Source organism: Macrotis lagotis, chromosome X (genome assembly GCF_037893015.1).
Source record: "Macrotis lagotis isolate mMagLag1 chromosome X, bilby.v1.9.chrom.fasta, whole genome shotgun sequence".
Lineage (NCBI taxonomy): Eukaryota > Metazoa > Chordata > Mammalia > Peramelemorphia > Peramelidae > Macrotis > Macrotis lagotis.
Genome location: NC_133666.1, coordinates 534731926 through 534757981, shown reverse-complemented (window position 1 = coordinate 534757981; position 26056 = coordinate 534731926). Strand labels below are relative to the sequence as shown.

The 26056-nt window shown below is 34.3% G+C and overlaps 1 pseudogene; it reads right to left on the bottom strand.

The window, feature by feature from the left end:
* Positions 1-4712: 4712 nt before the first annotated feature.
* Positions 4713-26056, bottom strand: part of LOC141499337 (large ribosomal subunit protein eL31-like) — a 37661-nt pseudogene continuing 16317 nt past the window's right edge.

The window sequence follows — 26056 nt, the reverse complement described above, 5'->3', positions numbered from 1 at the left end:
ATTTTGCATTTCTAATGCTGATTTTGCCTGGAAAAGGAATTTGTTTAGAAGTACTGTCTATTTTCTCTGTTTAATGAAAATTTGTGCCATGTTGTTCTTTACTTTTTTTTTATTTTATTTTTTTTAGTTTTTGCAAGGCAATGGGGTTAAGTGGCTTGCCCAAGGCCACACACACAGCTAGGTAATTATTAAGTATCTGAGGTCGGATTTGAACTCAGGTACTCCTGACTCCAGGGCAGGTGCTCTATCCACTATACCACCTAACTGCCCCATTCTTTACTCTTTAGCAAAAAGTTTTAACCAAAGCATATTTGGAAATAATCTTATTTGATGACCTGTTTTTGATGCAGTGAGGGTGACTCTCTCTTAGGACCTCAAACCTTTCACCTGAAACACAAACATGCCACACTTGAGCTTTAATTGTCAAAGAAGATTAAAAGTGCACCAAATCATTTTGCTTGGAAAAGGGTTTGTTGTTGACACAGGCACCAGGAGCCTAGAGGCTTGAGCAGTGCAGACGTGTATTTGCAGATCCATCACTACCCAAGTATGCTGTCATGTTGAAAAGTAGATGAATGATGTGTCTGATCTCCAGCAAGTTCATAAATGTGCTCAGAACAGCCTTGGCTTTTGGTGCATTGTTTGTCAGTTGTTTAAATGGAAAGAATCTACCAGATCATCAAAGATGGAACTTATTTCTTAATTAGTCCTTACAAATGAAAAAACCCCCCCAACACATCAGGCTTCAGATGGGAACTCTATTTTCTGGCATTTCTTAAATTTTTCTCCCTTGGTGTACATGATTTTTTTAAAAAGACTTTTTTCTGAGTTTATCATTTAAAACAACATTTACATATGTTTTAGCCAGAAGTTTAGCTATGACTCTTATCAACATTAATTGGTTAATGTGCTTGTCGGCCACCCTTCATTGACTAATCTAATATGTGTTTGGGAAGTCATTAATTTTGTCTGTAGCAAACTATATTATCACTCTCTTGCTAACATTATCAGTTTAATCTTTGGAACATATTTTTCTCAGTATTATTCACTTTATTATGAAATTAAACAATAAAGGTGAGACATTTGTAACTAGTTCTATCATTAGCCATTAAATAATTATATACTATAACAATGTAACCTTTTGATATCTTTCCAATGAAGCAAATACTACTGATTTGTAATTGGTGATAGAAGACACCAACTACAAAGCAGATAAAAAGTATAAAGAGAATGTCAGGGAGATAAACTACTTAAGAGAACAAAATATTTTCAAAAGCTCAGGAACCTTTTAGATACACCCATTTACTTAAAAGGACAATTTCTTTGAAGGAACTAGGATGAGTTTTAAAACATAGGATATCATATTTGAAAGAAAATTTAGAAATAATGTATTGAACCGCGTTTTACAAATGATGAAACTAAGGTCTAGACAGGTGACATAATAACTAACATTTATATAGCTTATGATGTGCTAGACACTGTGTTAAGTATAATAATAGCAATAATAATAAATAACTAGAATTTATATAGCACCCATTATGTGTCAAGGCTGTTAAATATAATGATAATAGTTAACATAAAGCACCTACTATGTGCTAGTCATTGTGTTAAGTATAATGATAATCATAATAGCTAACATTACATAGCTCCTACTATGTGTTGGGCACTGTATTAAGTATAATAATAATAATAATAGTTCACATTTATATAGTTCCTACTATTTTTCAGATACTCATAGTATAAGTATAATAATACTAATAGCTAGCATTTATATAGCACCTACTATATACTAGGTACTGTGTTAAGTATAATAATAAAAATAGCTAGCACTTATATAGCACCTACTATGTGTTGTATACCATGTTGAAAATAGTAGTAATAATGATAATAACATTTATATAGCATCTACTATGTGCTAGGCATTGTGTTAAGTATAAGAAGAATAATAGCTAGCATTTACATAGCTCCTACTATGTGTCAGGCACTGTGCTAAGTATTAAATATAATAGCAATAATAATGATTTCTAATATTTATTTAGCACCTACTATGTGTTGTGCACTGTGCTAAGTATAATAATAATAATAAAATAAAGATAATAATGACAATAGCTAATATTTACATAATACCTACTATGTGCTAGATGCTGTTAATTATAACAATAATAACAGATAGCATTTATATAGTGCCTACTATGTGTCAGGTATTGTATTAAGTGCTTTATAATTATTATCTTATTGGATCCTGACAACAACCCTGGAAGTTAGTTGTTATTCTAATCACCATCTTACTTGAGGAAACTTAGGTTCCATAAAGCTTATTGAGATTTAAAAAGTAGGCTGTGACAGAGGAGAGAGTCCTTGGTTTTGAACTTAAAACTTTTCCCAATCTAGCTCTTTCTTGTCTTTTCAGGTCTCTTGTGCATTATTCTGCTTTATGAAAGCCATGGTCCCACCACATCAGTCTGCTTTCTATTCCTCACACAAAATGGTCTATCTCCTGTATCCTTGGATTTGAACCTATTCCCCTCTGTACCTGGAATGTTTTGGTGCCTTCCTTTTGTCCCTTAGAATTCTTGGTTTCTTTCAAGGCTACCACTTTCTGCAGGAGACTTTTTGAATTATCTATGGTTTCTACTAACTTTTTCTTCTAAAGCTATCTTTCATTTATCCTGTATATATATTTTATATACATCTATTTATGTACATGTAGTCTCTATAATTAGAACATAATTTCTTGTGGACAGGGACTGTCTTATTTGTTTGTTTTTCTGTCCCCAACTCTTAACTCAGTGCTTGGCTAAACACTTAATAAATGCTTATTTATTGATTGAAGAAGAATTCTATTTCTATTGAATTGGTCCATTCCATTTCTGGATAGTTCTAACTAGTAGAATTTCTTTTCTTTTATGAAGCATAAATCTGCCTCTGCAAATTACCTCCATATTCTCTATAAATTGGATGGTTATAATATTTAGGAAATATTATAGCTGCTTATTTTTTATTTTGTTTTCTATGTTCCCTTTACTTTTGATTGTGATAAGGTCATCCTTTGCATAATAAAAAAAATCTCCCAAAGTGGATTTTTCAGATTACTTTATATGTATGGGGGAAAGCATTGGTAGTGGTAATGGAAGTGGAGAGATTCTTTCACAAGAAGTTATCTTGAGAGGCAGGCTATATAAAAATTTCCCCTGAAAGCATTATGAGATTTAACAACTAATATTCAGTAGGGCAGATTTCATATCTTTCCAATTTTGTCCAATGCCCCCAACCTTTTGAACCTATAGGAAGTAGCTGTAAAACTTTAGTAACTGCTATAAGATTTACTATATCTTTGGTTAAGCTGTAGAGAGAATCAGATTTTCACTTTTGCCTACCCATTTAACTGCTCTTATAGCAGTTTACCCTGATTGATTCATTAGCTGACCCAGAATTTTTGAAGGTCTCTTAAAGGAACTCCCTGACTCCAACTGTATCTAGGGGATTCTCTCTCATTGTCTTTTGTTGTCATTAGAATGGAGGAAGGGTAGTTTGGGATCTTTCTCTAGGATAGTTTACCTCTGGATATTTGTAAAGATTTGAATGCTGGTTTATTTTTAGATTCTTCTGTAATGCAAATAGTGATAATTTTAAAATTAATTTGTTAATGACAATATTACCCCTTTTTCAGTTGAAGTATGTTGATTTTCTTTTTCCTTTAATAAATATGACTTGAAGCAATAAGTCTACCTAGAACCCACTCTTCCCTCATCCAAATTCTGTAAATTTTAAATCATGAAAGAATCTGCTCAGACTAAATGGTGGATCAAAACTTTTCACTAATATCTTTGTCAATTATCCTTTCAATAGTGTTCATGCCAAGCTAATTTTATTTTTATTTTTATATTTTGGATTTTTGCAAGGCAATAGAGTTAAGTGACTTGCCCAAGGCCACACAACTAGGTAATTATTAAGTGTCTGAGGCTGGATTTGAACTCAGGTACTCCTGATTCCAGAACTGGTGCTCTATCCAAGCTAATTTTAACACACACACACACACATACACACACACACACACACACACACACACACACACACAAACACACACTCTAATCCATCATAGAGTAACTAGTATCAAAAGTAATGTATCAATGTCCCCACTAGTATTTTTGAGGTATTTATAGATGACCTCTGGATTGATCTTACAGATAAAATAGGTGACTACATTAGATAGTATGAGTTCAAGGAAGATCTCCCATTTCCTTCAAATATTCATCATCAGATCACTTCTGCCTAAAACTATATGGTTACAAGCTTCAAAATTTATTCTTTAGTCAAAATTTCAATGGGGATGAAAAGGATGGAAGAATTTGGACACTTCAAATCTTATCAGTCATTTATACCTCAGGGTGAATGAGTTTATAGAAGGCAATCGAGAACAGGACTTGTTAGAACCTATGCAGTTATCCCTTCCACTTTATGGGAAAGTTCACATTAAATTTTTGACCCTCCCTTCATACCAGAGAAAAAGTCTGAATAATTATGATATTAAATTATAATTTAATTAATTATATAATTTTAATTTGATTTAAATCACATAATATACATATAAATATAATATAATTAATATAATAATAAATGTTAATATTAATATTAATAGAAAATTATATAATTTAATTAATATAATTTAACTGAAATTATAAAGTTATACTATACATATGCACTTCCAAGTTTCTAAACTTTTTCTTTGCCAACTTCTGGTTTTCACATGTGTCATCTATGACTTCCACAAAACTTTCAAAAAATGTCCATTTCATTTCTCTTTTTTTAGCAGTTGGCATTTTATAACTATTTAAATGAAGTTCAATTTAGTTTTCATCTGCATTGACTATCTGTAAGCTTTTGAAAGTGGTGACAGGCACATAAGTAACCAATATATACAGCTTGTTTGGTGAATCCTCATCTTCATCATGTTTCCTGGGCAAATGCACTTCAGTACAGTATAGAATGTTCCTTATTCCTTTGGCCCAAACAGCCAAAGAAGTCTGGTGTTGCTGCATACATCTGGTGTTCCCATTTCTTTCATAGCAAATTTTTGAATTTCCTTTAGTGCTAGAGAAGCTTGCTTTTTGAAGACTACTCCCCTTGGAAATGTTGATGGTATACTCTCTGGTCACCATCTCATTGATGGAAAAATGTCCCTTCTTTTTCACTCCATCTTTCTTTGGCAGGAGCCATCCTGCTGGAGATCAGGTCAGAAAGGTAGGACTTATAGAGTAGGATTGTGGGAGCTCCATTTCATTTCTAATGCTAACTTGTCATGTTGAAACTAGGATGGAAAGATAGGGAGGAATCATGCTGTGGAAGGGAAAACTATAGAAAGATTGAATACCCTAGGACATGGGAAAGAGAGATTAATTAGGGGCGGCTAGGTGGCATAGTGGATAAAGCACCGGCCCTGGAGTCAGGAGTACCTGGGTTCAAATCCGGCCTCAGACACTTAATAATTACCTAGCTGTGTGGCCTTAGGCAAGCCACTTAACCCTGTTTGCCTTACAAAAAAAAACTAAAAAAAAGAGAGAGAGATTAATTAATCTTGGAGAGTAGGTTGGAAAAGGGATGCTGAGACTGAATGTCCTGAAAAAACTCAGCCATTTCAAAAAATTGTGTAGGGTTAGAAATTTGTTAATTTGTTAATCTGGCTATCCTTCATCCATCTATCCATCCATCTAACCTAACTAGGGAAGTTCTCCATGTCTCATAACTATATTGTTAAATATATAGTTTATATATATTTTACTGCTGTATTTGATTCATTGAAACAGGCACTTAAAATACTCCCCCCCCCTTTTCTTCTACATAAGCTCTAATCGGATGCCTCTTCATGATACAGATGTAAATATGGGCTGTGGGTGGCTATGTCATGTACTAACCAAACTGAAAGACTTCAGGTATGAACTGAATGTGTTTTTCATCTGAGGAATAGTTTAGCTAAATTGAAGAGAGATCAGACATTAAAATTGACCCACCAGGAGATGAAATATTTTGACCAAAAAAAACCTCATGAAAACTATGTCCTTAGCATACAGAGGTTGTGCTCTGCCCTAGTGGGTAAAAGACACACACCAATGAAATCCTGGAGGTGATTTGCAATTTAAGTTATTTTAAGACCTTGACATTGTTCCTGAGGTGTGAGAAATGAATTGTCAAAGAGGGAAAGGGGGACAAAATACGGGTCGGTTTGTTTCCTTTCCCTTTATCTTCAGGATGGTTTTGATTTGGGCAAGGGAGCAAGGAGGGGGGCAGGGACAAGAAAGGCAAATGGAATCTGTAAATAGAGCTCCTGTCTCAGATCCCTGAATGGGAGAGGAAATATTCCTATTTCCTGGAATGTGATCTTTTTCTCCCCCTTCACATCTTCTTGCTACCTAAATTCCTCTCCCATGCTGCTGTACAAACATTGGACTGACTGAATTTTGTTATTCTTCTAGTTTTTGCTCTTCCTCGTTAGACTTGTGTAGAATGATTGCATAGGAACAGTGTGGGATGCCATAGCATGGGCTCTTTCTCTCTTCTGAACAGAGGTTTCAGTGTTGAGCCTTGTGATGGAGGTCGTCCCTTGGGGATGGTGTCTCAGGCTTACTTCCCACTTCCTGTCACAAGGAAATCTTTGATTGCACTTATCTGTCTGCCAGACACATGGGATATCAGTTTTCAAATGCCTAGATCTGGATGACAATTATGCCTGGATTAAGAATTCCAAGAACTTCTACCAGGAAGAATTATGCTTGGGTGTTCTTCATTTATAGGATAGAAAAATTCTTCAGTCATAGTAATCATAGATTTATTTTGCCAAGATCCTGTTTCAGGGTCATCAGTCAGAAACTGAGATTATGAAACCCTAAGAGCATAGTTGCAGCAAAATTTCTAAAAGATGGTTTAGAGAACATCAACAGATCATATGGAGATGTACCTTTCTGGAAGACAATTCATAGGATGTAGATCTGAAAGGGACCTACAGTCCACGGCTATATAGTTAGAAAATAACAGAATCAGAATTTGAATTTATGAGAGGGCTCAGTGGACTTAGAGAGTAAGAGTATCAGAAAAAGAGGGCCCAGCTAGGGGGTACAGTCGATAGAATACTGTTGTCAACAAGAACTGAGTTTAAATTTTACTTCAGACACTTGCTAGCTAGGTGAGACTGATAAGTCTCTTAATCTATTAACTTCAGCTTTCCTCCTCTATAAAAATGGGGATAATAATCAGCCCTTGTCTCTCAGAGTAATTAGGAGTAAATATGGCAGAGTTTAGTAAAACTTAAAGTTCTCTATAAATGCTATCATTATTAGTGATGATGATGATGATGATGATGATGATAAAATATAAAGGCAGTCAAGACAAGAAAGTATCTGGTATGTTAGAAATGAGGATTGAGGCTAGTACCATTGGTAGTTCAATTTGTATGTTCAATGTAAAGTATGGTTTGTGAACAAGAGATGCTTCTACCTGCTTTTACCCCTCTTCTTCTGAACCTTTGCCTGTGGTAGGACCACGATACTTCAAAAGTCAGGCAGAAGACCAAAATAACTTTCTTGATCCCATAATTCCAAAGGCCAATTGATTGATTGCCTTTTAGCAAAGGCAATTTTGTCCTTTCTTCCTGCTGACATGGTTGACTATTCACCTCAGAACAAATTGTGATAGGTTTCTGAGAAATGGAAAATCTATAGGTTTTAGTCGCTGGTTTCTATGTTTCTATGTCCTAAGAATTGCTTCCTTTATGCTTTTTTCCTACTGCCTTTCCCAGAAGTAGGTCTTTAACACTACAACTTTCTCACTCAACAATTTATACTGAGAACACTGTTATGGCAATAAGAAATTTCAGGGTATAGACTATGCTCAAGACGGTGACTTCTATACATGTAACATAGTCAATACATTTAGTCAATGTCAACTTTCTCCTTGATGGGTCAGAAAAATAAACAAACAAAAAAGAAAAACACCCCCAAAACACCCCTTATCATCACAGGTTAGTTATTGAACTCTCCATAAAAATCAGACATCATCAGAAATACAAGGAACATCCATTTGGCAATCTTCTATTCTAGTGTCTGGTGTAGGAAACTACTTAAGACTTCACAACAGAATTGTGTTTTCAGAGTCCAGTAACTATTGTTTGTCTGGAGGCAAGTGGAACCAACCTGGTTGGTCCATTTTGTACTATTCATACCAAATGTGTCATGATCAAATTTAAACTCCATAGTGATGAGAAACATTCATATTTCTCAAAAAAGAAAAATAAACTTTTTCTGTTATTGGTCGTTCTGAATGTCAAATTGTGGTTCATTGGTAAGATCATAGACAGAGTAAAATATCTGAATAGCCTGAATGTAGAGGAGCTGGCCATGTGATCTCTTGCATGTACTATTAATTCCAAGATCTGTGGTTCAATGACTTTTAAAAAAATTTAAATTTTTACTGCTGTTTGATATTTTCATCCTCTAAATGTCCCTCCCTCAAGTCCCTTTCTTTCCCCTCCAAAAGATCCACTCCACATGAAAAAAATATCTTTATGTGATTTTCCTAATTACATGTAAAAAAGAGTTTTCAATACTCACTTTTAAAACAATTGATAATTTATTTTACATGTTATGTAAAGTTATGTTATGAAAGTATCTTATGTTACATGTTATGAAAGTTTTTCAATATTCATCCACATGTATATGCATTTTTATAAATTACATAATTTTCTTCAACTCTCAGTTCCTACCACCCTCCTCTCAACAGTGAAAAATCTGGTGAACATTGTACACGTACATTTGTGTTTAACATGTTTACAGATTAGTTTTTTTCTGTAAGAGGAATTAGGCCTAAGGGAAAAGAAAAAAATGATTTAGGAAAGAAAAAAACCATAAGAAACTTTTAAAAAAGTGTGCATAATGTTCATTGTTCATTCAGATTTTGTTTATTTTTCTATGTTTTGTTTTGTTTTTTCTTCCTCTGAATGTGGATAGCACTGTCCTTAACAGGTCTCCCAGGTTTGCCCTCATTTTCTGAACTGCTGAGAGGAGCTGCCATCCATCAAAATTTGATCAATTCACAGTGTTGCTGTTAATGTATGCATTGTTCTCTTGTATCTGCTACTTTCATTCAACATCAGTTCCTGAATTCATTTCAGGTTTCTCTAGATGGCACAGTAGATAGAGCACTGGTTTTGGAATCAGGAGGACAGGAGTTTGAACTCAACTTCTGACACTTACTAGCTGTGTGACTTTGGGCAAGTTACTTAATCCTGATTGCCTCACATCCAGGGCCATCTCCAGTTGTCCTGATTCATATCTGACCACTGGACCCAGATGACTCTGGAGGAGAAAGTGAGGCTGGTAGCTTAGTTTAGCATTCCCTCACTCAAATCCAATTCATGTACTTGTCATGGCATCACTTCCCTGACATCATGATCTTCTTCAAAAATGAATGACAACATTAGAGTCCAACCATTCATGATTTCTTATAGAACAAGAGTACTTCATGATATTCATATACCATAATTTGTTCAACTATTCCTCAATTGTTGGCCCCCCTCAATTTCTAATCCTTTGCCTCTACAAAAAGAACTACTATGACTATTTTGGAACATGGGGATTTTCACATTTTTATGATATATATATATATATATATATATATATATATATATATATATACATATATATGTAGTTTTGGTATTGCTGGGTCAATATGCTCTTTGGGCATAGTTTCATTCATAGTTTCCCCTTTTTGTCTCTGTACTCAATTTGATAGTGAGAGTTGGTACATCATAGTTGTTTTAATTTGCATTTCTCTAATCAGTAATGATTTGGAGCATTTTTCATGTGATTTCATATATATGTATATATAATCATGAAAAAATGATTTGGAGCATGTATATATAAAATTATATATATATGTATATATATATATATATATATATATATATATACATATAATCACATGAAAAATACTATATATGGGAGTAGCTAGGTGGCACAGTGGATAGAACACTGGCCCTGGAGTCAGGAATACCTGAGTTAAAAAAATCTGGCCTCAGACACTTAATAATTACCTAGCTGTGTGGCCTTGGGCAAGCCACTTAACCCTATTTGCCTTGAAAAAAACTTTTAAAAACTGCTATATATGAAGAGAGAGAGAGAGAGAGAGAGAGAGAGAGAGAGAGAGAGAGAGAGAGAGCGCTTAAATTTCTTCATTTGAAAACTACTTGTTCACACTCTTTGACTTGTAACCTTATAAATTTGATCCAATTCTCTATATATTTTAGAAATAAGACCTTTATCAGAACCTTTAGCTGTGAAAAATTGTTTCTCAATTTTCTATTTTCCTCCTAATCTTGGCAATGTTGGTTATATTACTGCAAAATCTTTTTAATTTAATATAGTAAAAATCATCCATTTTGCAATTTATAATGTATTCTAATTCTTATTTGGTTATAAATTTTTCCCCTTTCCAGAGATCTGACAGATAGAGTATTACTTGATCTATTAATTAGTTTATGGAATTTCCTTTATGTCTAAATCCTATACCCATTTTGACCTAATTTGGTCAATACTCACTTTGTATAAGGTTTTTAGTTCAGTGTTTTTCTCTTTCCCTTTCTTCCCCCCTTCCCTTTGAAAGTGAGTATAGCATAGTGTATAGCAGTGATAAATGTACAACTATGTTAAACATAGTTTATTGATATTTACATATAAATTATGGAAGTGAAGGAAGAATCAGAATGAAAGAAAGAAAACCCTGAAAGGAAAAAAAAGCATAAAACAAATTTTAAAAATTGAAAAGAGAATGCTTTGTTCTGTGTTCAAATTCCATAATTCTTTCTCAGGATATAGATGGTATTTTCAATCACAAGACTTTTAGAATTGTCTTTGCATTGTATGATTGTTTTTTGCATTGTATTATTGAGAACTAAGTCTATCACAGTTGATGTTGCAATATTCTCCTAGTTCTGCTTACCTCACTCAGCATCAGTTCATGCAAGTCTTTCCAAACTTTTCTGAAGTCCTCCTGCTCATGATTTCTCAAATAACAATAATTTCTCATCACATTCATATACCCACAGTTTGTTTAGTCATTCCACAATTGAAGGGTATCCTCTCAATTTCCAATTATTTGCCACTACAAAAGAGTTGCTATAAATATTTTTGTACATGAGGGTCTTATTTCCATGATCAAAACAATTATTTTTAAAAGAAAAAGAGAGAAGTCAGTGAAGCTAATCAATATATCTGAAATTTGAAAATTGGGACGTAAAATGTTCAACACCCAAGGCACTCTACTTTCTGTAAAGGAGGATAGAAGTGTCTTCTTATAACTTTTCTTTGGGGCCAAGTTTGTTCTTTGTTACTCTGCAACCTTTACTTTTGTTTATTTTGTTGGTCATATGCTCTATTGATCTTGTTGAGGTCACTGTTTATATTGTTTTCTTGACTTTGTTTATGTGACTATCAGTTAATGTAGATCTTTCTATGTTTCTTTATAGTCATCACAATCATCATCTCTTAGGATGAAATAATATACACCCACATTCATGTATTACAATTAGTTTAGTCATTCTCAAGTCAATGGGCATCTACTTTGTTTCCAATTCTTTACTTCTACACAAAGTACTGCTATAAGTATTTTGATATATAATGGGGATTCTCTTCATTCCAATTACCCCCTTAGGTATACCTTGCAATGGCATCTCTGGGTCAAAAACCTTGCCATTGTAGTTGCTTAATTTGAATAATTTCAAAATGCCTTCAAAAATGATTTCACTGATTCACAGTTCCATCAACAATGTCCTAGTGAATCTTGTTTCCCATAACGATTCTGGTCTATTTGTATCTTTGTCATCTTTGTCAATATGGTTTTCTATTAGATTTCTTAGAATCCAAAGATATAAAGCAAGAAACTAATATTATTACTAAATAAATCCAGGGCAATTAGAACCTTCTGTTGAGTTATGTAGAAGACTGAAAATGGACACAGTTCCTTAGAACCCTCCCTTGCAGCCACTGCACACTCCCACCCCCACTACTACCACCATCACAGAGGTGATTAAATGTCCAGACATAACACATTCAAGGAAGGAAAGGAAAACTGGCTTAAAGGTCTTCCAGGCAGATTAGAATTACTCAGGTTCCTTAAAACCACAAGGTCAAATTCAGAAAAGATTGGTTTGGTCTCCTAGGAGTCACAACAGCTGTTCTCCCATTTTCTGTGACAAGATGACACACTTTTCTTGTGGGTGGTGGATTTGTCTATGTTGCTATCATATGTGTTACAAAAACGGTGATGGTAAAGTTGTTATGATAGGATTTTGGAATGAATTCTATTCACTCAGGGCAGAGGTGGAGAATATTTAAGGAATGAGTCATTGCAGAAAACTTAGAGCAGTAGTTAGATTCAGCCCAGGCTTGATCATTTCTTGGCTTTGAAATATAAGGACATGCATAAGTGGCAATAGAGACATCTTTTCAACAGAAATGTTCTGGATCTCAAGAATAGAGAGGCAAGTCAGCTAGGTGGCACAGTGGACAGAGTGTCAAGACTAGGAGTCAGTAAGACATCTTTCTGAATTCAAATCTGACTGCCGACACTTGACAAGCTGTGTGAACCTGAGCAAGTCACTTAACCCTATTTGCTTCAATTTCCTCATCTGTTAAAAAAAATATGTTGGAGATGGAAATGAAGAGTCATCTCAGTAAGCTCCAAATGGGATCATGAAGAGTTGGCCATATTTGAAATAACTAAACAATAACAAAAAATGCAAAGGATATAAACAGACTTAAATGTTAGAAACTGTCAGTAGAACCTGCTATTATACCCGAGAGATTGAAAGAAAGGGATAACAAAGGTACTATTGTTTGTAAGAAGTATATCTGTTTCACATATGACTCATCAATTGTCACCACGAAAAAGCTAGTTTTGCATTATTTTTTTACCAGAATCTGGGACTTTTTCTGATACTGGTGATCTTACAACCAATGCATTTCCCTCTCTCTTTTAACCCCATTTCCTTTTCCATATTGCCTGTATTGTATTTTTTACAGGATGCTTTTTCTAATATACCTTATTCAAGATCTGAAGGAATTCAACTTCTCCAGTACTGAGAATCTTAATATTCTAATATAAGGTTTCTCATATGATTCTTTTGTACTAAATGGAAGAGATTTGTCCTAAATGCCAATAATTAGATGGATTCATAGTTGATAGAACCATATCCAAGATTGTTGATTAATGGTAGAATGTCAAACGAAAGGAATATCTCTAATGATATGCTGAAAATTCCTCTCCTTAGTCCTATTGTGTTCAAAATTTTGATCAGCGACTTGAATGAAGAAATAAAAGACATACCAAATGTGAAGATGATGCAGCAACTAGAAAAGATGAATAATAGTTTGGATAACAAAAATCAAGAATCAAAAATATCCAAATAAACCAGAATGATGATTCCAAGCTAATAAGTTGTGATAAGATGCATGCAAAGTTATCAATGTTTAAAAAAACACAATTCTAGGAGAGTGAGAGGGAAGACCCACATCAATGGCAGTTCATGTGAAGTATATTTGAGAATTTCCAGTAGATCATAGTCTCAAAATGAGGAAACAATTTGATATGCATGATTAAAAGCTGAACTAATTTTATGCTAAATTAGTAGAAGCATAGCATCTAGATCAATCTGGAAAGTAGTTTCTTTGCTGACTAGACAACATATGGGGTATTGTGCTCAGTTGTGATTGCTATAATTTGCAGCAGAGAGTATTAACTATTTGTATGTGTCAAGAACCCTTTGGAAAGTCTGTCAAAGCCTACAAATTGCTTCTGAGAATAATGTTTGTATCCTACATTCATAATGGAAAGAAATAGTAGATTTCAGTTAGAATTTGGTAAAAAAAATGATAATCATATCCAACTCTTCTTGACCCTATTTGAGACTTTCTTTGAAAAAATTCTGGAGTGATTTGCCATTTCCTTTCCTACTCATTTACAGATGGGGAAAGTGAAGCAACAGGGTTAAGTAACTTGCCTAGGGTCACATAGTTAGTTAAGGATCTGAGGCTAGATTTGAACTCAGATATTCCTGATTCCAGATCTGAGCTCTCTCTCCATTGTACTACCTAGTTGGTCCCTTGGTAAAAAATAAAAAGAGAAAAATTTTCTTTTCCAAGTTCACAGACATAAAATCTATTCACAGAAACCTTGGGAGTTTAACTTGTAATAATAAAAACAACAACTAATTTTGAAGGGTAATTAACAGTTTAGCGTAATTGCAGAGGAGAGCAAGTAGCTGTTTAAAATTTTAGAGGCTACATTATTATGGACTATGATGGAAAGAAATGGGAATTCCTATCTTGGAGAAAGAAAAATCAGATGATAATTGTCTTTAAACATATGAAGGACTGTCATTTGAAAGATAGATTAGACTTATTCTGAAACTCTTAACTCTAGAGGAAAATTAAAAGTAATAGATGGAAGTTACAAGGAGGCAATTTTCAGTTAGAATGAGAACTTACAATCAGTTTTGTTCAAGAATGCTCCCTTTCATTAGAAGTGTTCAAGGCTGATCCAAATTATTAGTGCTCATGGAACTCGTAAAGTGTTCCCATGAATGGATTGGAAAGTTGTAACAAATAAATTCTAGGGTCTCTTTAAAGTCTGAGGTTCTATGTTTCTCTGGTTCTGGGTCCTTAAAAAAGACTACCTTTTCTCACAAAGCTACTTTTTATATCTATCACTTGTTCCTATTATTCAATAGCATAAGACAGATGATAAAAGTCAGCATCACTGTGAGAATTAGAGATACTAAACAATTCCAACCTATTGCAACTAGAGTTGTCATTTTATCCCTTCGCTGTAATTTCTCCATTTATATTCTACCCATTATACTATCAATATATAATAAATAAATTCTGACATGCTTCAGGACTTAAGGAACTTTGTGAAGGTTCCTATTTTCAAAGATGAAATGGTCAAATCTATGAATCATATCAGAGTGGAAGAGGCCATATCAGGCTTTCAGGATTGAAAATTTATTCATGAAAAGAGCATGGAAGATCTTCCAAAATAACATGAAACATGAAAAAGGAATATTTTCAGAGACTTTTTTCAAAAATCTCACTTGTTATGTTCGATCACTAGTACATTCTAGACTTCTAGACAGAAGATGAGCTTTGGTTAATAACTAGTCTTTCTGAGCCACCCTGGGTTTATTCAGGTAGCAGGAATCCCAGTTGGTCTAGGATTCTAGATGCACAGCTTCTAATTCTCAAAGTTTTTTTCTTCCTTAACTTTAAAAAAATATTGTTTTTTTATTTTTGAAATAAAATAAGCATTAACATGGTATAATAAAGTCAATTGCACAAGAAACCATAGCTCTCTTATGTACAACTTGCTATTCATTTTGAAATTGCAATGAAATTATCATGCAAATTTCTTTTTTCTTTTTTTTTTATCTTTTTTCCCTCTCTCTCTTGTCCCCCATCCTAATTTGTTTTTTATATAGGGAAGATTTTTCTATATTCTTATAATGATCACTACTGTCTTCTGTTCCTGCTTGCTTTTTAGCTTTAATCATAAGTGAACACTTTCCATAAATATCTTTTTGGGTGATTAAGTAATATAGATTTCATATATATGGGCTTTATAATGACAGTCTTTCTATACATACTATTTATATACAACCTTCTTGAAATTTCAAGGATGAAACACTAATTAATCTGTTGTGTTTAAAGCATTCAACAAATTACATAATTCTTGCCTTAATTGACCCTATTAATACTGGGTTTGAAACTCTTAGCTCCAAGCTGCATATTTGCTTATGAATGAAGGGTTTTGTAACTTAAAAGGGAAACAGACATAGAAGTCTCTGAAGGAAATGCTGATGCGTAAATTATTTAAGACACAGCAGCTGTCAGTCATTAAAAAGGGAAAGAGTATCAGGGGCTATTAAGTTACATTCCTCATTACAACCCATTAAGAACAGTTTCACTCACTATAAACCAACATACGGACACATGAAAGAAAGTACCGTTTATAGAAGGTATAGGTTTATCATTCAGACACTCGTCCCTGAAAACAAGGGCCTCTGAGGTTTAAATCCTAGTATCTGTATGTCCTGTTTACTCATTTGTCTGGACTCAGGGCCATCTTGGAATCCTCTGTGTGGTCCTGAACTGATACTCCTAAGGGTCTATGGACCAATTTTTCTTGAAAGATCCATGCTTTACATATACTTAATATAATATTAAGGTTTCATGGGGTTTTCCCCTCCCAGATTGGTTTTTTTTGTTTTGGCCGGGGACTAGGTTAAAGAGGTCATTTTTTGCCTTATATCTTTTTTTTTACCTAGCTTTAATCACTGAATGGGTGTTGCCTCCCTCTAACTGAGATCTGTTAAAGACCCTAGTTTATAAAGATCAAGGTCTGCCACTGATCGAGGGCCATCTCCATTCATTTTGTTTCATATGTGGACTACTGATGGTTTCAGAGCAGAAAGCGAGACTGGTGACTTTGTACAGCCCTCCACGCCCCTTAAATTCAATTCATTTGTATGACATGGCATTACATTCCTGATGTTATGGTTCTCTTCAAGGCTGAAGGCTTAATGGATATTTTTTTTTACTGGTTCAGCTGAGGATGTCTGAAACTTCTTATTCAGGGTTATATTATTAAGCATCCTTAATTTCTAACTTGGGCAAGAAAGATGCATTAAGACGTTAACCATGCTTTTAAAGAACAGTGGTGTTCAAATAGAAATGACTAAAATTTAAAGTAATGATAGGTATCTCTATCATAGACCATTATACTGGCTTATCAGCCATGTGAACACTCCAGATTTTGTTTCTAGCGATATATAAATGACACTCAGGCTTACTTTTATAGCTTTTTTTACTCTAAAGTTAATTTCAGATAGACAGTGCCATTAAAATATTACTTGTCTTTATATATATGTATATATAGTCAAATACAGCTCTCCTCAGAGTGATTTATTTTATAGCAAATAATAAAGAAAAAAATAATTCAGAGAAAATAGTAAACACATCAACAGTATATGATAATTTATTCAATATCTTAAATTAGTACACTTGTCTTTTGACTGCTTCATGAGTGAAAAATTCTATCTCTTTACTCTGAACTTTCTGAGTCTTGTATTTAAAGGTCAAATTTTCTGTTCAACTCTGGTATTTTCCTCCATAATACTTAAAAACCCTCTATTTCATTAAATATCCATTCTCCCCCTCAAAGATTACACTAAGTTTTTATGATTTAGTGATTCTTGACTATAATCCTAGCTCCTTTGACTTCCAGAATATTGTATTTCAAGTCCTCTGCTTCTTTAATGTGGAAGCTACTGAATCTGGTTTGATCCTGACTCTATGGTAACTACCCAATTAAAGTATTTTCTCTTTGATCTCGGAGTTCTGGAGTTTGACTATAATAGTCCTGAGATTTTCATAAAAGATTTCTTTCAGGAGGTGATCAATGCATTCTTTCAATTTCCATTTTATCTTTGGATCTAAGATTTCAGGGCAGTTTTCCTTGATATTTTTTTTTTAAATGATGTGTAGGCTATTTATTTTATCATGATTTTCAGGTAGTCTGATAATTTTAAAATTGTCTCTTATTGATCTATTTTCCATGTCTTTTGTTTTTCTGAGGCATTCCAAATTTTCTTCTTTTTTCATTCTTTTGATTTTTCTTTATTTTGTTGTTGTTGTTGTCTCACAGAGTCATTATCTTTTACTTGCCCAATTTTAATTTTTTAAGAAACTATTTTCTTTGACAATATTTTATACTTTTCCCATTTGGCCAATCATGTTTTTTAAGGTGTTATTTTTTCCAGTACTTTTTGTGCCTCTTTTTTACCAAGTTATTAACTCTCTTTTCATAAATTTCTTGTATTGTTTTCATTTTTTTCCATTTTTTTCTTCTATCACTCTTATCTCTTTAACTCTTAAAGGATTTCTTACTAGTCTGGGGATATTTGAAGTTTCTTTTTGATGGCTGTTTTGTTGTCCTCTTCTGAGTTTATGTCTTACTTTTCCTTGCCAATAGTGAGATTTAATGATCAAATTATTTTTTCTTTTTTTCTTTGCTTATTTTTTTCCATTCTAATTTTTTAGACTTTAAACTTTATGTTAAAGTTGGGTTCTATTCATTTGAGATTGGGGATGTAGTATTCCCTGAAGTCTTTTCCATGCTGCTGCTTTTGCAGATTTGGCGGCATCTGCCAGTTTTCAATGCTGCCAAGGTGATGTGATTCAGAGAGAGCTATGGTCTTTGATCTTTTGATCTGCATTTTGGTCTTTACCTAGGGAGGACCCTTGATCCCCTAGAGTTGCAAGTCCTTGTACTATGATATAGTATTGTGACTAAGATTTTTGCTCCTTTGTGATCAACCACCAATGCTTCTCTCTAACTTGAAGCTGTGACCCAGTATTGCATATGGGAAATAAAATTACCAATCAGAGTTAGTTATACCTAGTGCCAGGAAATGTCTCCTTAAATTTCTTTCTGATCAGTTGTCTGATCTGGAAGCTCTTGAAGTTGCTGCTGCTGCTTCAGCTGTTGTTGCTGTTTATATTTGTGGGCTCAGGATAGACTTCCATCCCATTGCTGCAGACTTCTTTTGACAGACCTCTTAAATTTTCTTAGGTTAGAAAAATATCTCACCTAAAATTTTTGCTAATTATTCTGTTTCAAAATTTGATTGAGTCATTTTTAAAAATTGCTTGATGAGGAATGTTGGGAGAGTTCATCTGGGTGAGTGTCTAATCTGTAATCTTGATCCTTCTTCTCTTCTTTTTAAAACCAGAATAACTAATTTCTATATTTAAAGAAAAAATTTTCTAGTTTTATCAATTCAATTTTTCTTTCAATTTTATTTTCTTGATTTTTGAACTATATTGATTTTTTTGAAAATTTATTGACTTTCTAGGTTTTTAATTATATGCACAATTTATATATTTCTGCTTTCTCCTTTATTGTTAATAGAAGTGATTAGATATACATTTTTCCTTCACGACTATTTTGACTGCATTCCAAAGGTTTTGCTGTGTTTTCCAATTATTGTCATTTTTAAATGAAATTTTATATTATTTTCTTGCCATGTTCTTTGATTTATGGGGGTTTAAAATATTTTCATAATTCTTCAATTAATTCTTTTAGGATTTTTTTGTAAGGCAAACGGGGTTAAGTGGCTTGCCCAAGGCCACACAGCTAGGTAATTATTAAGTGTCTGAGACCAGATTTTAACCCAGGTACTCCTGACTCCAGGGCCGGTGGTTTATCCACTACACCACCTAGCTGCCCCTCTTCAATTATTCAATTAATTTTTAAATTTAATCTTGTCTTTTGGTAAGTAAAATATGTGTTCACTAGTACTCTTTTCTGCACTTTGTTCTCAAGTTTTTATGGTCTTGTATATAGCCAGTATATGAGAAAGTATCATAGTCTACTGAATAATATACTTGTTCCTTTCTCTTCCTAGTCAGTTATCAACTCCTTTTTCTTTTGGTTAGCTATATTTAGGTCTGAACGGGATATATAGAAGTCCTGCACTATTGAAGTTTTATTCTCTATTTCTTCCTGTAAATCAATCAACAAGTGCATATGTGCTATGACATTTAAAATATATACATATATGTATCTATGTGTATCTATGTATATATTTATATTTTATTAGTTAATTGTCTGTGGTACTTTTAAGCATAATATGGTTACCATCTTAACTATTTAGAATCATATCAATCATTTATCATGATCATAGAATCATTTATTGTTGAACTAAGATAAATATTGTTGCTTTTTTTAAAGTCCACCTGAGATATAAAAAGTTTTGCTCATAGCCCATTATTTTGACTCCTTTTGAATTTTGGTTTCAAGTGTGTTTCTCATGAATGATATATTGTTGTCCATTTTATGGGCAAGTTTAGCCTATTCAGGTTCATGCTATGATTATTTATTGTGCATTTTCGTCCATTATGTCTTTTTTCATTTTAAAGATTTTATTTTGAGTTTTACAATATTTCCCCTAATCTTGCTTCCCTCCCACCCCAATTCTTCCATTATATCTTGTGATGATAATGATAACAATAATCAATATTTACTATCTGCTGCTTTTAAAAGCTTAAAAGTTCTTCATTTATATGACCTTTTAAAAATCTTGCTTCATTTTCATAGGTATTTCAGTAGTTTGTGACAAATGTATGATTTTATTTGAAGGTTTGATTAAATATGATGTAAAATTATTGTCTTTGGGGTTTGATTCTTGAGCATCTTTGGCTCTATACTATTACTTTATTATTGGTGCTTTCTCATGTTTCCTCATTTTCCCAGACTTATTGTATGAATTAAACTTTAGATTCAGTGTCAATCTCTGTATATTCTGAAAGGAATTCTGAGGTCTTCTATGATATTATCTGTAATTTTGGGGATTCTGAATATTGAACACTGTGGGGGCAGCTAGGTGGCGCAGTGGATAGAGCACCGGCCCTGGAGTCAGGAGTACCTGAGTTCAAATCCGGCCTCATACACTTAATAATTACCTAGCTGTGTGTCCTTGGGCAAGTCACTTATCCTCACTGCCTTGCAAAAAACCTAAAAAACAATAATGAACATTGTGTTTCTTAATGAATATAATAGTGAACCTATCAGTTAAGTGCAGTGTTATAGGTTATCTACTAAAACCCACTAAAGGATGTGTTTTACTTTTGTGGTCTACTTCAGATAGTTCATATTGTGTTGTTCTATAGGCTGGCCTGGAATTGTGGATGGTCTGTGCCTAGAGATGATTTATGTATGGTGGTCTCTTTTAGATCCAGAGTATTCCCTGATAATTGCCCCCCCCCACCCTAACTCCACAAGCTTCTGACTGCAGTTTGAGATCAAAATGCTATATGGATTTATTGTTTCAAGCATCCTTGGCTAGACTTTGGTAAGGACTCATGCATATAAGTCCTCCCTATATAGCAAAAAGCTTCAGGATTCCCTGTTTTATCCTTGTGTTTACTTACTGGAAGCTTTCTGTGAACTGTGTTCCTGGTCCTAGCTTTTCTATATGAAGTCTTTCCCTAGCAGTTTAAGGTTTTTGACTCTTTGTGCTGGCATGTAATAGCAAAATGCATCTACTATTGTTCCTCCTTGCATTTCTTGATCATTTGATAGTCTTGTACTTTAAAAACATTTTTAACCTTACAGAAGTGGCTATGAGAGAATTAGGTTATTCTTTTTGCTCTTACTCTGCTATTTTGAGAAGAGTTCTCCATTCATTGACATGACTATGGAATCATTGCTCTCCTGTTGGAAAGACTAATAGTTAAAAAAAAAAAGAGAAGCTGGCCCTGGTAGCTTTTGAACATCTCAATCAAGTTGAGAAGAATATCAGCTTTGGAGGAATAATGCATATCTTGTGCTTTTTCAAAGGTGCATGGGGAGACAAAGTGAGTTTCTCCCTCCCTTCCTACAATGTATATCGGTTATAGCTTTCAGTAGAAGTACATGGCAGCTTTCAGTGCTGTGAGAGTTCAAGCTTCTCTCACTAACCTAACTTAACATGACTTTACAGTTGAATTTGCTCACACACTAGAATTCTCAGCTTTCCAACTCTGCCTCATCCATTTAGTCATGTCAGTTCATAGAAAAAAGTTATATACATCAGAAGGCTCTCTTTTCTCCTGTCAATTCACTGCTGAGTTTCCTGAAGTCTTTCATATGCAAATTATCCATTCCAAGTCTGAAAAAGTCACACCTTTAGCTCTCTTTTTCCCTTATTTATTCCTTACAACCTGTAATTTCAAATGGATTGGAACATCTCATTTTGAGAAAGACCTCTTTCCCCCATAAATACTTACACACACACACACACACACACACACACACACACACACACACACACAGGACAAATACACAGATTCATAAACCTATAAGTGATTATTTGATTCAGTTACTCATTTTACAATTGAGGAAACTGAGGTTCATACAAGGGAAATAATTAATTACAGGCCATGTGACAAGATGGCACAACAGAAAGAACAACTGGCTTGAAGTCAGGAAGACCTAAGTTCAAATTTGATCTTACGCACTTATTGTGTGTGTGAGATTCAGGGTAAGTCACTTAACCTTTGCCTCAGTTTCCTCATCTGTAAAATGAGAATAAAAATAGCACAAAACCCCCAGGGTTGTTGTGAGGTTCAAATGAGATAATGGTTGTAAGCTCTTATCACAATACTTTGGACATACTAATATATATATACATACTAATATATAGATATATATGATTATTATTGTTTCTCTATTATTATACAAGGGATAACATTCAAACCAGGCTTTCAAATTACAAATCCAATGCTCTGGATTTTGTGTTTTCTAATCTCTACTGGGGGGAGGGCAGCTAGGTGACTAGATTTGTTAAACTCAAGAGTAAGCTCTGAGATGAGGCCTCTACTTTAATCTACATGAGGAAACTGAGGTCCAGGGATATGAGAGAACTTGCCCAATACTACACCAGTACTAAATGTCAAAACTAGTTTTTTCAGCCTCATCACCACACATTTCCTGTTCCAGGTAAGTCTCTTTATCTCATGATTGTTGCATCTGTTAGAAGGTAAGTTTCTGGAAGGTAAGAATGGTTTCATTTTGTTTCATTCACTGGTTTCATTTGCATTCATTTCAATGTATCTTTGAATCCCCAATACTTAACAAACTCTAGACAATTAATAAATTCTGAATGAATTGAACAGATATTAATGAAGCTGTAGAAAGGGACCATTTATTTGTTAGTAAGAAGAGTGGTGAGTTTTGTGGTTTGCTGTGTGATCCACTATTATTTCCTTCTCAGCATAACTCCATTAGAAAATTGCTTATTTAAAGTGATTTCACTGGGGGCATGTGGTCCTTTGAAATTGTATCAAGACTGCCACAGTATAGAAGTGGTGTCCTTCAGGCAGGAGAACAGACGGGGAGGGACTGTGTTTAGGTAGGCATTAACCCCAATGCATGAATATCTATGAGGCAGCACCAAGCTTCTGTGGAGCTTCCCTCCTTCTTTACTCCTCCCTGTATGCTGCACGCTATTTTGCAGGGCATCATTAATTTTATCCACTTAACTGTCATTTCTTGACGTGGTTAGACTTGAAAATCAAGCTTTTTTCCCTTCCTTGTCCCATATGTGAACCAATCAACCATGATCTTTTTATCTGCCACTCCTTTTCTAATAAATTAGTAGAGTTTATATAACATGCAGTCTAATGGTTTATACTGGGCATCATTAAGGGTTATTATACAATTTTATTTCTTGGCAAAACTATACATTTTTCCAGGTGGAATTTTCCATCTGTTTGTCAGGCTTCGAAGTAACAAATATTTGTATTCCTCTGTTGAATGGCATTTATTTAAAAAAATGAGAACTTGGGAAAACATATCCCCTGATTCTGATTTTAATAAAATGTGTCTATACTGTTACCCACCATGTATCTAAATCACCTACAGCTGTTTGTATCTAAACATTCTACAACCCTGATAGAACCAAGAGAGGATGAAGAGTGAAGGGACAGAGAAAGACAGAACTAATGGATTGGAGTCTTAAACTTAAAGGTACTCTCACATTCAATAGTTCTTCTCACTATTCAGCTTTAGGGCAAGAACATTTGAATAGTAACTTCATGTTTAATTTAATAATGACAGTACCTCAGATACAAGGTTTTTCTCAATAATTAGAGCATTGGCACAAAAAAGAAAATAATTTGGTAATTGAAAAACATTCTTATTATTTCCCAATATTAAATACATTCAATTGTTTACATTTGTCCTCAATTTGCCCTTGTGGTAAGTGTGGTAGAAAAGATCCTGGGCTTGGAATCAGGAAGATCCATATTCAAATCATGCCTCAGGATATTAGAGGTGAGATCCTGGGCAAGTCCTTTCTGTACCTCTATGAAATGAGAGTATTGAACTCAACGGACTCTAAGGACTCTTCTGGTTCTAAATCTGTGCTTCACAATGCAGATTATCTTCATGGTTAGAATCCTTAAAATTTAGAAATGTTCTAGAGAATTTCCATAGCTCTCCTTCTCATTTCTCTCTCTACCCAAACCTACCTGCCAGACCTAAGAGAACTTTTGAGTTCAGATTTTCACCTCTGTTTTTTTTTTTCCCCAAAGAATATACAATATTGACGCAGGGAATTATGAACATGGGGGGGCTATTGTAATTGGAAACAAATTTTGTGGAAGAAAAATATTTGTACCTATCTGGGCAATTCTGTTGTTCAAAATGACTCCATTCGAGGATGGGAGTGGTCTTGGATTGTTCACCTTTCCTCCGGCATCCCCTTTTCTCCAGATTCTGGTTTCTAGCTACCTGCTTGCCCATTTATGAGTCAAGTTTATGCTGGTGTGACAGGAAATGACATGTTGGATTTCTAAGTCATGCACCTTGAGACAGGAAGGACCAGTGCATAGCTTGCCTATTGGAGACTACCTGAGCCAGGTGCTAGAACACTCCCCAAGTGCCACCCTTTGTCCAACTGACTACAGAAGTGCATTTAACAAGAAGCCACAATCATCCTTTTGAGGACTTAAATTCTTCCTGGAATGGAAACATCTATAAGCAGACTAACAGCCCTAATTCCCTTTCCAGGGAAGTATAAATTATGGAGCATCATTTATTCTGTTGGAGTTTGGGATGCAGTAAAAAACAAATGGAACCATAAGAGAGGAAGAATTGTACAGGTTGCTTGAAGGTTTATATTAGTCCCTTTCTGCATTGTTTATGAGTCTTCTGTACATTGTCTCTTCTGTATTTTCTGGTGGAATGAAATAAAGCTGACTCTGTAGCCAATAAAAAAAGAAGCTGGCCCTTCTTGCTTCTTTGTGACCCAATCTCCAGGAAACCATGGGCCCCATGCCATGTGGTTGGACTATGTCAGTCCTATTGGCTGTCTGTCCCCCCTCCCCTCCCCTCCCCCTCCCCCTCCTTCCCCCCCCCCCCCACTCTCACTGTCATTCTCATTCAAACTTCAAATAGCCTGACCTCAAAAGTGCTTATTGCTTTTCTAGGAGAAAAAAGTTTTTAAAGTGTATACTTTGCAATCTTCTATAATAAATCCTGAGCAGTTTTAAAATCCCACTTTTCACTAACTCTTGATCTCTATTTGGTGACCTCAAACTTATCCACAATATTATGAGTCACCATGACAGTGTAAAACGATCTTGACAAGAATTTAATAGGAGGGGAGTGGGCCATGTTGCATCTGAAAAATTTGAGTATTGGATTGACCCTGAAGTCAAAATCTGGCATCAGACACTTAGGGCTACAAGTCACCTAATCCTGCTTGCCTCAGTTTCCTCATCAGTAAAATGAGTTGGAGAAGGAAATGACAAACCACTTCAATATCATTTCCAAGAAAACCCTAAAGCGCTCACAAAGAGACAGGTCTAAAATAATAGCACACCAACCCATATAGTAGGCATTTTAACAAATGCATGTTTACTTCAACTGAATGATGATAAATCAAAGAAAATGTGTGACTTTTAAAAAACCAAAATTGACAATGCTGAGTGCAAGTAGGTTTCAACATATTGCAATGATGTGAATAGATGGCACAACGGGTAGTTATATAGAGCATTAGCACTGGGGTCAGAAAGACCTGAATTTATATCTGCCCTCAGACACTCACTTGTTGTGTGACCCTGGGCAAGATACTTAGTCTCTATCGATCTCAGTTTTCTTATTTATAAAATGAAGATAATACTAGCACCTACCTCTCAGGGTTGTTTTGAGGATCAAATAAGATTTTAATTGTAAGGGACTTAGCACAATATTTTGCATGTAATAAACACTATCTACATGTTAGTTGTTGCTATCATTATTATAATTCTAGTCAGACTCCTAACTGTGCCCCATTAAATTTATAAGTTATATTTTTGTTACCCCAATGTATGGACTCCAGCCAGACAAATGTCATTAAAGATATAATCAAGGATAAGCATGATTGGAAAAAAGGATTAATTGGCTATATCTTGGAGAAGGCAAATGTTAC